Below are 14,135 nucleotides of genomic sequence, written 5' to 3' on the forward strand. Positions count from 1 at the left end.
AAAGTGTATGCACCATGCAAATGCCAACTGATCTTGGTTTTAAAACAATCTAAAGCTACAAAAAAAGGAAGATAATTATTTTTAGCTCTGATTCAATGCACAGCAGCAAGCTCCCTGTATAACATAACGAGGAGCGTAGAATGATGCAGAGGCAGAGAAAAACAGCCTTAGAGAATAAAGCAAAAAAGAAAAAAAGAGAAGAGGAAACTTCTGAAGCTATTATTGCCTTTGCAGTCTTCTTATCTGGAACTAAGTACAAGAAATAATTGAATTACAATGCAATAATTACTGGGTTAATGAGGGCAGACAGGCAATTGCAATATTCCTAGTTTTCTTCCTTCCCTTCCTTTCCTGAAAATACTTAAAAGAATTGGTAAACAAAGTGGGTTATTTATAAATACAGACAGACTATACATCCCAAACCAGTACAGCTAAGCAGGGAGAATGGAAAACATTGTTTGCCTGGGATTTGGAGGTATTTAAAGGAGAAGCTTCCCTTAAGGAAACAGCCAGCTGTATACTTCCAGAGCTAACTTCACAGCTGGCTGTTAAACACCCAAGCTGCTTTAAAACTCGACTTGGAGATGCTGAATACATAGTTTTAACTCCTAATGAGGTGTTAAGTGGCTCGGTAATTTATTTCCTTCCCAGGGGCTAATGATCATGTCAGAAGGGAAAGGGCAGCTATCAGCCTTGACATTTCGGTGATCCCCATCAGGGCTGGTAGAATTATTATCGCCTCGTCTGCCACAGCAGCGAGCTCTCCCGGTGTCAGCAGCACAGTGGGATATTCTTTTTTCCTTATTCATGTTATAGCAGCCTGTGTTATCCCTGGCCATGGCTAAACACCGCAGGAAGGATGACAAAGAAGTAGCCTGTGCCTGGGGAAGTTTGTCAGGCAGTCTCAGGAAGACGAGGAGCTCCCACTGAAAGCCAAAGCTGTGCCAGCTCATTAGCGCTCTATGGGGGAAACATCTCCTAATGACATGGGATGCAGCTACTTCTACTTGCTGCCTTCTTTAAGCATCAGGTTTTCTAACTCAGCACAGGTCAGCTCTAATCAATGTGGGTTTTAAGCGTCAGCTGCCAGCTGCTTTTGAGCAGAACCTCTCAGAGCAAAGCTGGGAATGGTTTGCAAAGGTTCCCTTTTCTGCTTTTCTAGACCAGGCTGAAATCAGGAGGAAGTAAATATTTAATTTCATTTTGGTGACTTTATGCCCCTGTAGGTGCAGCTTTGCTGAGGCACAGTCTACTGTGCCAAGCAGCAGTGTTTGTGGCCTTGTGTGGCTGCAGAACTCTCACTTAATTTCTCTGCTAGAATTGCCCATTGAGTGAAATGAGGCTAAATCGTAACAATTTCCATGATGAGGCCAACGCAAGAAGTCAGTCTGTCTGCAAGTCGGGAAGCACTGTGAAAAACTTACCATTTGAGCATACTAATAATGATGAAGTCCAGATAAATTCTTGCTCTTTTGGGATATTGCTTGGCTCCGTAAAGATGAGCTGTGTGGGCTAACATAGAATCAGAGAATTGGGTTGGAAGGGACCTAAAAGATCAACTAACTCAAATCCCCTGCTAAGGGCAGGGATACTTTTCATTAGACCAGGTTGCTCAAAATCCCATCCAACCTGGCCTTGAACAGTGCCAGGGTTGGGGCATCCACAACTTCTTGGGCCAACCTCATACAAGTGGTAAGGTAAAGAAATTAAAAAATCCTATTGCACTGACATGATGTGTGCGCTGAAGATCTGTGGCTGTGTATGGTCAGGTCTGCAGATGGACTTTGAAGGTGAATGTGGAAACAAAAGCCAGCTGCCTGGGTCAAGAGCTTGCAGAAAGGTGAATATTTAGATAAAAAGTATATTGTTTTATTTTTTCTGTTCTTTTTTTTTCCCTTCTCCTCTTTCTTCTTCCCTATTGTTCATGTCTTGTGTTTATAACTGATATTCAGTCCAGTATAAAACATCACTATAGGTCTTGTCTTAACAATAATGTAGCTCTGGTGGGAGGATGTTCGCTTCAGAGAAAGAAAAATGCAGCCCCTGATTTCCATGAATGAGGTAGGTAGGCTTCCTTGGCTTTCTTTGTGCTGGGTTGTTTGTCAGAGCCCTGTGTTTCAACCTCTCCTACAACAAAATAGAGATTTTGGTGAAGATCAGTTGAAGAAAACAAAATAGGCTTGGTAAAGATAAGATCACAGTAAAGGCTTGACATACCTGTTGTCCAATTATGTCAGTCTATAAAAACAGCTCCAAGTGAATAAAAATAGCTTTGACAGTGTGAATTACAGTGTTCTGTTGTGTGACTAATTTCAGTGCCTTGGTGTGATAACTTAGTTGCTGAACAAGACTATATAATGCCTTGGTAACAGATGTGAAACTCGGAGTTAGGCCCATCTTAACTTTTTGTCTTAGCATGTTTTTGAAGTGGACTTTGCCAATTGTCTTTTCCACCCCCCAGTCTAAGCTAGGAGGAGGAATAACATTTTTCCTGCTCTATTATCATGGCCATTTAAAATTTTAATTTATATATTTCAATCCACCTGTCCCCCTGCTTGCGCTGCCTTTTGTAGCTGCAGCATAGATCATCTTTTCCAGAGGACAGGGCCAACTGCTGAATGCATTGCCAGGCTTAAAGGACACTGCTGACAATCCCAGCTCCTGTAAGTCTGTAGGTCATGTTCCTGAGGTCAAGCAGCCTCTTAGAAGCCAGGCAAATGGGGCATGTGAAGGGGCCCTTTTCCAGCTAAAGAAACACAAACATGCATGCAGGACCATCAGGCCACTAAAGCCAGTGGGGTTATGCACACTCTGCAAAATGAGCAGCTGCTTGGAAACTTTATTGCATGGAGAAGGAGGTCTCAGCACAGGCAAGATCTTCCAGCTTACTCAGCTATACTGCATGATTTTGAATGACTGCATGAATAATGGCACAGGAAGGGAAGGGTGTTGTATAGGGTGACCCTTTTTCTTCTACAGAAAAATAACCACTGCCACAGAACCAGACCAAAGTTCTCCTTGTTTGGACTTCTTCCCCTCATGCTCTGCTGTATGGTTAGATGTGAGCTCAAACATTACTGAAGACTCAGCTTGGTTGAGTTTTAATCATGGGTTAATCATGGGTTTGCAGCATGCCAGCTTCCAGGGGTATATTCCATTTTTAATTGCCTCTGCACTGCTCCTTTGCACTCTGTAATTTGTCACACTGCAGGGGACTGTTTTGCAGTGTCTGTGCTCCATTCTGTTGCATGTCACCTCATCTAAAGTTAAACTCCAAAACAAAATAAATGTTATCCTATCTGTTGAGCATTAGGTATTGAATAGGGGGTTTAACTGAAGTTAGATGCTATAATTCATTCTGACACAGCAAAGGATAAAAGGAATAATAAGAAGCTCTTGCATAGCTAAGCTTTTTATCTAAGAAGCCTTGTGGTATATAATTTTATCTTGTTAATATATGAATCTAAGAGTCAGGTGGCCAAGATTTCACAGTCCAGAAATAAAGCCATAATGAGCAAGGATTCAAATACAATATATGTCCATGCCACCAGCCATTACAGTACAATGACATTTAATTTTCACATGCATACAGAAATACCTTTCTATGGATATTGTCTTGAAAAATTGGTGAGCTGGCAGGAGAGGGTACTGAAGGAAGAAAATATTTGCTTTGACTCATGCAGGATAAATGCAGTGCCCAAATGGTGTTTCTCAAAACAAATTGCTGTTCCAATTTTCTATCCTGCCCAGCTTGACTTCACAGGGTTGCTTGTATGTTGCATTAGTTCCAAGGGGCAAGGGGAAAGCCTGGGGCAGATCAAGCTCTGAGACTTCAAGCATTTTATTTTATTCCCCTGTTTTTCAGTGGTAAAAAGAGCTTAATGGCACTTCCATTGCAACAAAGGTGCTATGAGAAAACATTTCTGTGATGTTCCTTAAGCACATAGATTAGAAAGATTGGGCAAAGGACCTCAGCAAATGATTCCCAATCCCACATGGTTAGTTTTTGAATTTTTCAGACCTGCTCCTTTTGGATCATGCAGAGCAAGTGCCTCTGAGGAGTTTGTTAATGTGGCTTGAGGTCATCAGAAACCTCCAGGAAAATACCTTCCCTGGTAGTTTCCTAAAGGGTTTTCCCCTGCGTGTCCTGTCCTGGACACACAGGATACCCACATATTATGTCTGAACCTTGCTGTTAGAAGAGAGGAAAGATTAAATACTCTGTGTGCTGCTCTACAACCACTCTCTGGCTGTGTTCAGAGATTCATGATCCTTTGCTTCATTTGCCTCAGACCTCAGGCCACTGCCCTGCTGGCCAAAGTCTGAGAGAGAACCTTCTTAGGGTTTTATGTATGGTGAGGAGACTCATGAGCCATACAGTCCTTGGCCCCACTCAAAAACATTTATGCTCAAAATTTTCAGACACTTTACTTTCATTATTATCCATTACTGTAAAGTAATTTCTTAAATGAAGAGATCAAAACCCTGAAATCTCACTAACATAGAGACACTGGGGCCTCTCTCTTCTTCAGGTTCCCACCCTTGGGATCATTACGGTAGCAATGTAATGATCTGGGCACAGAAGTGAGGAGACAAAGCTCTGAGTTGCTTTTTAATGTCTTCATTAAAAATGAACATATTTTATGGGCATTTTCTTCTAATGTGTAATTTCACTTTGCTGTGAAATCCCAAGTTCTTGGCAATGTGATCCCACTGGAGAATCATTCAGCAAATAACACAAAGCACAGGCTTTTACTGGACTTTCTAGGACTGCACAACTTATACTTTGTAGGAATCCTCACTAATATTTGAGGGGATGATAATTAAAAAAACTGAAACAATAACAAAAACCAAAAAATCCCAAGTTGTTCCTCAATAAGAGCTTGAAAAACACTCCATCTGGCTTTTATGAAGTAGATAACCAGGATCAGTCTTCTGTACAGCTGCTGATAGGAGAAATTGTGATGTTGTGAGGTCCCCAGGATGAGGTGAGAGATGAGAATTTGACTCCATGTTCTCAGAAGGCTGATTTATTATTCTATTCTATTCTATTCTATTCTATTCTATTCTATTCTATTCTATTCTATTCTATTCTATTCTATTCATGATATACTAAAACTATACTAAAGAAAGAGAAAGGATACATCAGAAGGCTAAACAAGAACGATAATGAGAGCTCGTGACTGACTCCTCAGAGTCCAACACAGCTGATGGTGATTGGTCATTAATTAATTTTAAAAATTCACATGGAACCAATCAAAGATCCACCTGTTGGTAAATGATCTCCAGACCACATTCCCAAGCAATCAGATAATTATTGTTTTCATTCTCTTTTGAGGCCTCTCAGCTTTCCAGGAGAAAATCCTGGGCAAAGAGGATTTTTCAGAAAATATCATGGTGACAAGAAATCTTGTGACTAAAAGAATGGCAGCATAGAACCTCTTCCATTAGCAGGGACTGTCCCCATGTAGAGCTTCTGTATTCTCTCAGCTGGATGCACTGACTGTATGCTCAGTCTCCTCTCAGCCTGACAGGTGCCAGTCTCTTGAAGGCACAAGGTTCTGAGCTACATGGCTCAAGAAACAAGGTGCTGAGCATGAGCAGCAGCCTTCTAGACTCACTCCTTGTTGTTCAGGCACAGCATCAGTTGCCAAGTCAGCTCTGAGCACATCTACTCCCTGTGAAAGAGATTGAAGCTCCTGCTCAGATGACTGCTAAGGCTAAATGGAGCGTGGCTGATAGCCCTGAGACCTCAGAAGAGCATGATCTGTTTTATCCCCATCACAATTTTCATTATGAAACAACATTTCAGGGAACAAAGTCATTTTCAAGTGGCAGCTCAATTTGGTTAGCTTCAACTAGCTTAGCAAGCTGGAGGTGGAGGGCATTTTAAGATTAAACACACAAAGTTTTTTTACAATTTGGCATGAGGCAAAAATAATGGTAACAGTTCCTCATTGGGAATACAAATCCAGCATTTAAACTTGTGTGCATCTCATCTGTCTCTGTCCCTGAGTTCTGATTTATTTTCCCCCCCTAGTCCTTTCCTGACATTTTTAAGCATTAAATGTTAATGTAATTAAGCTCTAATGTGACTGCAGCCTCTAAGAAACACAGCATGCATTTTTGTCATACTCAGAAAGTCTCACAGTAGTGTGGGAATTTCTTCTTTTCCTTCAGTTTTCTCAAGCTTTGGAACCTCTGTTTCCAAAAGTGATGCCAGCAACCAGTACATGTGGCCCCAGCACATGATGGGAGTGTGGCTATGGCATAAACTTTAAAATAAACATTTTAAACTTGAACATCAGACCAGAATGTTTTGTATCATATCATATCGTACCATATCATATCCACTGAGCCCTGGGCTATCCTAGTGATGCAACTAGTCATAATAAATACAATAGAATAATGGGGGTTTTTTTAGGTACTAACAAATGTAATGACCATGAGCTAGCAAAGATGTTTCATGCAGTACTGGACAGAACTATAATGTGACTTAAGTGTTTGAAATATTTCTTCTGAGGGATGGGAAATTCCATTTGCTGTGGCAGATGGAGATCTTTTTGTGTTGCTTCTCTTTGGGGCCATGCTCTCCAATGAAGAAAGTGTTTCTTTCCCAATCCCAGAGGTATCTGTCCCCTTCTGTTCCAGTGTAGTACATCACACATCATGGCATTTGTGTTTGGTCTGTAAGAGCAGTAAGTTACGGGAAAACACTCCCGTTGTCAATTATGGTAACTCCTACAAAGTAGTTGGCTGAAGTAAAGCCTTCCTATAATGGCTAGGGCTTCTAATCACAAACATCCCCTTCACATAGTAATCATAGCAACAAAAAGCCCTCCAACTTTTTAGTAAGGAAATGTTCTATTGTTTCAATTTGCTGCAATTAAAGCCTTCTGTTCGCATTAGAAAATCAAATTCCATTTACAAGATGAATAATTCCCTTGAGTTCTCTTTGCTTCCATTGTTCTGAAGAGATCGAACTTCTCCCTGTTTGGCTAAGGCAGCCCTGCAGTTTTTTTTTCTCTCTCTTAAAATTAACCCCATATAACATGCAGAGTGAGAGCAGAATAGGAGCTCTGTGATGTCACTGGTTGCAAGCTGCCTTGTTTCTCCTTTTCCAGAGAAGGTTCCTCTCCTCCCACAGAAGAAGACTCCCTTGACTAGGGAGTCTCTCTGCTGCACCATTTCAACAGAGCTTTGGCTCAGAACTTGTGGATTTTATTCATACAGTATTAACAAATCACTATATCCATTCCTGCAGAATCAGAAACAAATCTTAATTATTTGAGAACAGATGGATGAGGATTTTCTGCTTGTTTCTTTTTTTTTTTTTTTTTTTTTTTGATCCAGCTTAGATCACATATCTTCTTTAACTAAAAACCCCAAACCATACAGCTGTAAGCCACTTTATTGTTTAAAATGGGATGGTTATCCCCACGGATCTGCAAAGAATGGATATAAAACTATCAATGCCATACAACCCCTGCTCTATTCCCTTTTCTCTCTCTCAATATCTGTGCTCTCTGCAGCTTACCAAATCCTCCCCCAGCTCCTGTTTATCATGCCAACAAGTCCAACACCACCATTTTCTACAAAGCTGCAGAATAATTTAGGTTGAAAGGGAGATCATCTAGTCTGACCTTGTGGTCGAAGTTACTTGGAACCACAAAGAGCTGTGCTTCAAATATCTCCAAGGATGGTGATTCCTCAGGTTCTCTGGACTCCTGCCCTTGGGCTGCACCTCTGTCATGGGCATATCTGCAGGGGAAAGATCATTCAAAATTTTCTGCTGAAATTTAATGCATTTCAAGAGTTTAATGCTATTAAAATTAGTTCTATTACTCTTAATAGCCAGGCCATGGTTAGCAGTAATGGATTTTCTCCTCTTGCATCCAGGCATAAGGGACTCTCCTCCATCTCAGCAATCCAAGCACTGAAGTTGAATCTCAACACAGCTTTAATGCCTCAGAGGCATAGGCAGGAGTCTCTTCCTTGTCAGGAAGAGCAAAAACACCACAGCAGTGAGCTGGCACTGCCTTATAGCCAGAGCTGTGAAGAGGAGATAAAAGTGGGAGCATGCTGGGATACCCAGAGAAATCCTTGTGCCATCCCATGCTTCCTCATCCAGCTCAGGGTTTGCTGCTGCTCCTCTGCCAGTGCCAGCTCCAGGGCATAAACAGATCTGAGGATCAGGGGTGGATGCCAAGGGAAACGTGAGTTAGTGGCACAGAAGGTGGGAAGCAAAGTTTCTCCTGGATAATTTGCTCCTCGATATTAAATGGACCTGAGTATAAGTCTCTTGTGGTGACACCATATGAGTCAAGGAGCTGTGAAAGCAAGTCAGAGGCAACTGGGAAGACATTCTGGAGAGTGTTGGATATTTTATCTGTGAGCAGCCTCTGTACTTTGTCCAGAAATTAAAATACTTGAGCATTAAATATCTGATCATACAAAGTGACACACTATAATGAGTGAAGACCCTTACAGATGATTCCTTTAGCAACATAAATCAGTCAAATATTAAAGGTTTTTCATGCTGCTTTGAAAAAAAAAAATCCTTAAAAGTCTGGGGGCAGTTTTTAACAATGAGCTTAGAGCAATTGTTTGATATCATAAACATCCAAAACTTTGAGCAAGAGCAACTATGCTAATCAAGGAATTTTTGTTGGGATATTCCAATTTTCTAATTTGTTTGTTTAAAAGCTTAATTTAACATTTAAAACCAAGATTATAGTTGACTTTTTATTGCATGTTCCAGTTCTGGAATTTGAAACTTCTTAATGCAATGCTTTTGAACATTTTGATTTAAAAATGTGAGTTAGAGGAAGCACTGTGAAATTCCTGAATCACGTGAAAGAAACCTGTCTTGATCTTTATATAAACAGATGGTTTTTACTGTTTTCTGTTTGGGTGGGGTTTTTTGTTTGTTGTTTGTTTGTTTTGTTGTTGTTGTGTTTTTCCCCTATTTGGTTTATGCTAACACAAATTCTTGTCTTGCCTTTTTGTTTACATGCACCACGCCTGGCCTGATCTCTTGGGAATCTCTAACCCTTCCTGAAATCCAAGGGGAAGAACGTCCCTGCCACCGCTGAGGGACTTGCAAACGCTGCAGAGAATTTGTCTCTGGTATCCACTTTGACTTATGATCCTACAGTGAGTTGGTGGAATGTTTTTGCTGGGCAGTGCACCCAACATTGTCCCTGCCACAGCCTCCACCCAGCAAAACCAAATGAAATTCAGAGCTTAATGCAGGACAAAACACAGTGCCTTTCTGATTCGGAGGATTTCTTCTCTAACAATGTTTCTTTCATTACTTGTTCTTGTGATACAGAGTTATCATTGTGCCTTAAACAATGACTAGCTTGAATCCAAAGGGAATCTGCAAGTTTGTGTCACCTTATCTAAAAGTATTGAGAAAAGAGAATACAGACAGAGCAAAACTCCTTCCCCACTTCTTTTCAACCTATGGCAAAGGTGGGGAGAAACCTCGAGTGTTTGTCTTTGGAAGAATCAGCCCTTTCAGAAGCAGGTGGTGTCAAGATCGATTGATGTGAATGCAGTTTAGGGCCCTTGCCAGCTCTCAGTGTGCATGGCTGCCTGTTCCAAGCAGCCCCTGGGAGGGCCACATGCTGATACCCTTTCTCACAGCGGGCAATCCCCCACTCTCCAGCTAGTCACACTCACACTAGAGAGGGCTGGACTCAACGAGGACAGTGCAGATGGCAGATCCTCGTGCACAGTGTGCAAGGCAGGCTCAGATCCAAAGACCTCGCAGAGTTTCACCAGCAGCCATTAGAAACCTGCAAACTCCAATTGGTGTGATGGATACTAGTAGGAGTAACAATGGCAAGCAGTGAAACACCATGATAAAAGTTGCAGGTGAAAAAAATAAATAGTAGGAGTGATGACTTGGCTTGGTGAAAATCAGTCTCCGCATTCCTGTGCAGCATGGAGGTGACAGTGCATGTAACAACTGCTTGCTTGGTTAGGGTAAGCCATACCTGGCAAATCTAATGGTCTAAGAGGTGAACTGTGTGTGGGCAGCCTTATGACTTTGCCAAGGCAATGCTGGATGTCAGGCAGACCAAGGGAATGAGCACATCCAAAGTAGGTACTGACACTCTGAAGCTCAAGACACTAGCCCATGGAACACCACCATACAGTCAGCCCTCAGTGTCAATCCTAAGTGTGGAGTGAGTTCTCATCCAGTTTGGGATGGCAGTATGGTACCTAAACTGAAGGAGCAGCAGCTGTCTTCCCAAAGGTGTTTGATTACCACAGTTTGCATGCACAGTCAGAAATAGTCAGAGTCAGCAACAGACACGTTTGGGATGGGCCTTAGTCAGCTTAAGTGAGTCATTCATCTAACCATTTCTCTGAGTTTGGCTCCACTGAGTGTCCCATCTTGAATCTGTCCTGTCTTAAGAGTCATGCTGGTGGCTTACCAGCATTCCCTGATGTCACTTGGTAGGTAGCAGGACAGGGATGCCCAACACCTTGCAGTGTCAGGCAACAAGAACATCCCCTGACTCATGGGAGGAGCAGCCCACATGCCATAGTTGCAAGTGCACAGGTTAAAGGAGACATGCTCCATGACTAACACAGAAGAATGTGGCTCGTTTACTGGCTGGCAAGAATGTGTCTGTGTGACATGGCTACATGTGGTGGGAAATCAGAAGTAATCAACTGCATGCTTTGGGACACTTGGGAGAAGGATTAGAACTTGATTTCAGGATACCTGGTGAGATTACTTTTGAAGCAGGAGGTGCTGGAGCCATTCCTGAACCACAGCAAAGTCTGAGAATCCATCACAGGAAAAACAGACATCCCACAATACCCAGCAGAGTGTTTGAATGGAAATGACAGCCAACCAAGATGCGCTGAGTTGTTTTTGTGGTGAGTCATGGTGGTGAGCACACACCAGGTGAGCAGGAATGAGAGGCCTGCAGAGTGTGGGGAGCTCGTGCTCTGACACAATGCAAAAGCTTGTGTAACATGGTGGCAGCTATTTTTCCTCATGTCTCTTCAAACTTTGAAAAAGTCTCTCCAAAACATGTTATTTGGCTGGAACAAGGTTTGGAGCTGTGGATGTGACCTCAGCTAAAACTTCACACACAGTAAAAAGAATACTCTAATATCACACCTACTTTAAACCTTTATTTAGGCAGCAAATTCCCCAGAATATGTAAGCTTTATTCCTGTCCAACAGAACTTCAGAGTTCCTGTGTTTCCAATTATTAGAGTACATATTACTGGGCATAAGCAAGGACTAGTATCTAGCCTTGGAATAGTAAGCACTTCAGGGCTGTGGGGTTTGTTTTGGGAGAACTCTGGTTTTTGCAATGTGTATGACATCTGGCAGCAATTCACCAATACTTTGGCATGGTGGCTCTTAGCACCATGTTCTTGAGTGCAGCTGAGTCAATGCACAGCTATATTCTTAATCATGCTGTTGGAATTAGTGAGATAAGCTAGAAATAAACTTTGGTCTCTACTAAATGGGCCACCCTGATGACTCTCATTTATGTTTTTGAGCCTTTCCTGACCCATCTGTGACTCAGGTATACTCAATTTGAGTGGATGATGTTGATTTCTCCTCCCTAGGTCTCTACCAAAATTCATCTTGTCGATTTTGCCCTCTGGCTTTTGAATTTTGAACCTACCCACCTAAGTCCTTGCAGGCTTTCTGACTCCACCCACAAGCTTTGTAAGTATATGGTCTCCCACACCCTCTGTCATTAATCAGCTCTTTCTGTCCTATCCTTCAAGTCAGTAGTCCCATCAAAGAAAAAAGTTAGTTTGGTACAGCCATGCTGGTGGGGTTTTTTTGAACAGCTAATTACATTACATAAGGAATGTAATTTGTGCCAGGGTCTTTCCCGTGATCAAAGCTAGGTCCTTCGGTTTGGTTTTTATTAGCTCAGTGGTGTTCAGTTCCAAGTGCTCAGGGGCTTGCTTGTCCTCCACTGGTGCAGCATTGCTCAGATGCTCTGCTGCCCATTCCCCAGATGCTGCTGACCTGAGCTCACCTGTCTCCTCCAAGCAGCCATCCTACAGGACCTGTTCCTAGAGGAAGACCTCTATGCTGTCTTGCTGTTCTTCCTCCTGCATGCTTTCATTTCAATAAAATCTGGCTCTCAGATGGAGAACCACACGAGTCAATTCCAGCAATGGTGCAGGCCGTCCTGCTTGCCCAAATCAGCACAGCAGCCTTTTAAATCACTCTGGACATTTTCCTTTGTCTTCATGGGAATTGGATTGAGCTTTCACTGAAGGTGTTGTAACAACAAGGCAACTTGTGCTGCTTGTCAGGGAGGCTCCTCAGAGAAGTTCAAAGTCTGCTGGGAGTGGTTGAAGCCATTAAACCATTTTAATTGTTGGTACAGGAAATGTGAGAGACATATTTTCTCAGGAGAGCATTGCAGAGATGATAATTTAGGCAGTGTGCTATGTTTTGTGTGAAGAGTCTTAATCAAAACATTTTCTGTTTCATAAACCAATGATCTGATCCTCAACAGAGCTCTGGTTTTATACTGGGGCTCTATCCTCTGCAGATCTCTGAGAATTTGGAACTAAGGGAAAGTTTGACTCTACTTTGTGGCTTATTTTCTTCTCAGCAAACAGAATTATATACATGAAGGGGAAAAGACAGGAAACAAACGTGGCACAAGTAAACCACACAGAAACCTGACTGACCCCTCCTTATAGATGAGGAAATTAGGAGAACTAAGAGTCCAGGTTTTGCCTATCTGAATAATTTTAGGGTCTGAAACACAACTGTTCAAGGAGTAGAGACTAATCCCTTATATTTTCATAACAAAAGACTCCCAACCAAACCCAAAACACAAACCAAAAGCAAACCCCCCAAACAGCAGAAGTTATAAGTATTATATAAGTCTGGGCAGAATTGCAGTGGCTGCTACGGCAACTGCAGAATCACTGAGTTAAAAAGCTGTATGCATGAGTTAACTAATGGTCATTAAACTCTTTGAAAAGTAAAAGGTAAACATTATATGGATTTTTTACACGTTTCTCTAAAATTTATTAGCAAGGAAATTAATTATGGTAACCTAGTAACTACAGGTAAAGGATAAAATTACAAATTATGCAAAACAGTATTTATTCAGTTGAGGGGCTGACGGTACAACTGCTGATGACCCAAGTGCTGTGTGAAGTGCTGAAAGCTATACTAACAACCCTTTCCAGCATATTGGTTTATTTCTCCTCTTCTCCTGCTTGGCTCTTGAGATGTCTAAAATCTCATTGCCTGTGTCTCTTCCACAAAACCCCACTTGATGCTTGCCTTTGCGTGGAACCACAGACAGCTTGCCCTGGGTGAGAGCTCAGGCACCTGGCTCACAAGTCACCAATTCTGACTCTCCCTCGTGCCACATTCACACAGCAGTGATTTATGGGCATTTTTACTGGAGGCTGGATGGACTAGGCCTCGAAGAAAACATTAGCTGGGTCACAGCTCCACCACATCCCATGTTTCTCATCTGGGAAGTTCAGGAGATGCCACCACTGGAGGCCTGGAGTAGGCAAGCTTCTGTAAGCGTGGCCTCAATGAGTCTGCCTGGGGTCAAGGAAGGACTAGATTTTTTAGTTCTTTTCTATCCTTGTGCCCCAAGAGGTATCTGAGTAACCTCAGATGTGGGGCATGAGAATCAAATCCCCCACTGCTGTCTATGGAAACTGGAAAATGCATCCCACGCTCTGCTGGAGATTGTGTTCTCTAGCTTGGGTTCCTTTTGTTTCCCTCTAGGATGAGCTGTCCTACTGGTGAGCCATTGGTTGAGATCTCCTCTGGAAGGCAGAGGTCTGTGTTTCAGACTCAAGCCCAAGCCAAGTGAAGCACTAATCAAGGTATGAGGATGACTCACTTCTGCTCACCCTTCTGACTGTATTTCTCTGTAGGATGTGACACCCATAACCTGGCAACACGGCACTGGTGACATCACTTTTTTTGCAACAAGTTTGGCAGCTGTATAGAATGCCTTATAGGAAAAAGAGCTCACATCATAGACACTGGATTCCCAAGAAAAACCTCATGTGATTGTGTGCTCTGCTGCTCTACCCCTCATCCCTTCCCCAGGGATTTTATTAGAGAGTGGGCTAATTTCAAGTGAATT

This window comes from Ammospiza caudacuta, chromosome 1, assembly GCF_027887145.1.
Source record: "Ammospiza caudacuta isolate bAmmCau1 chromosome 1, bAmmCau1.pri, whole genome shotgun sequence".
NCBI lineage: Eukaryota > Metazoa > Chordata > Aves > Passeriformes > Passerellidae > Ammospiza > Ammospiza caudacuta.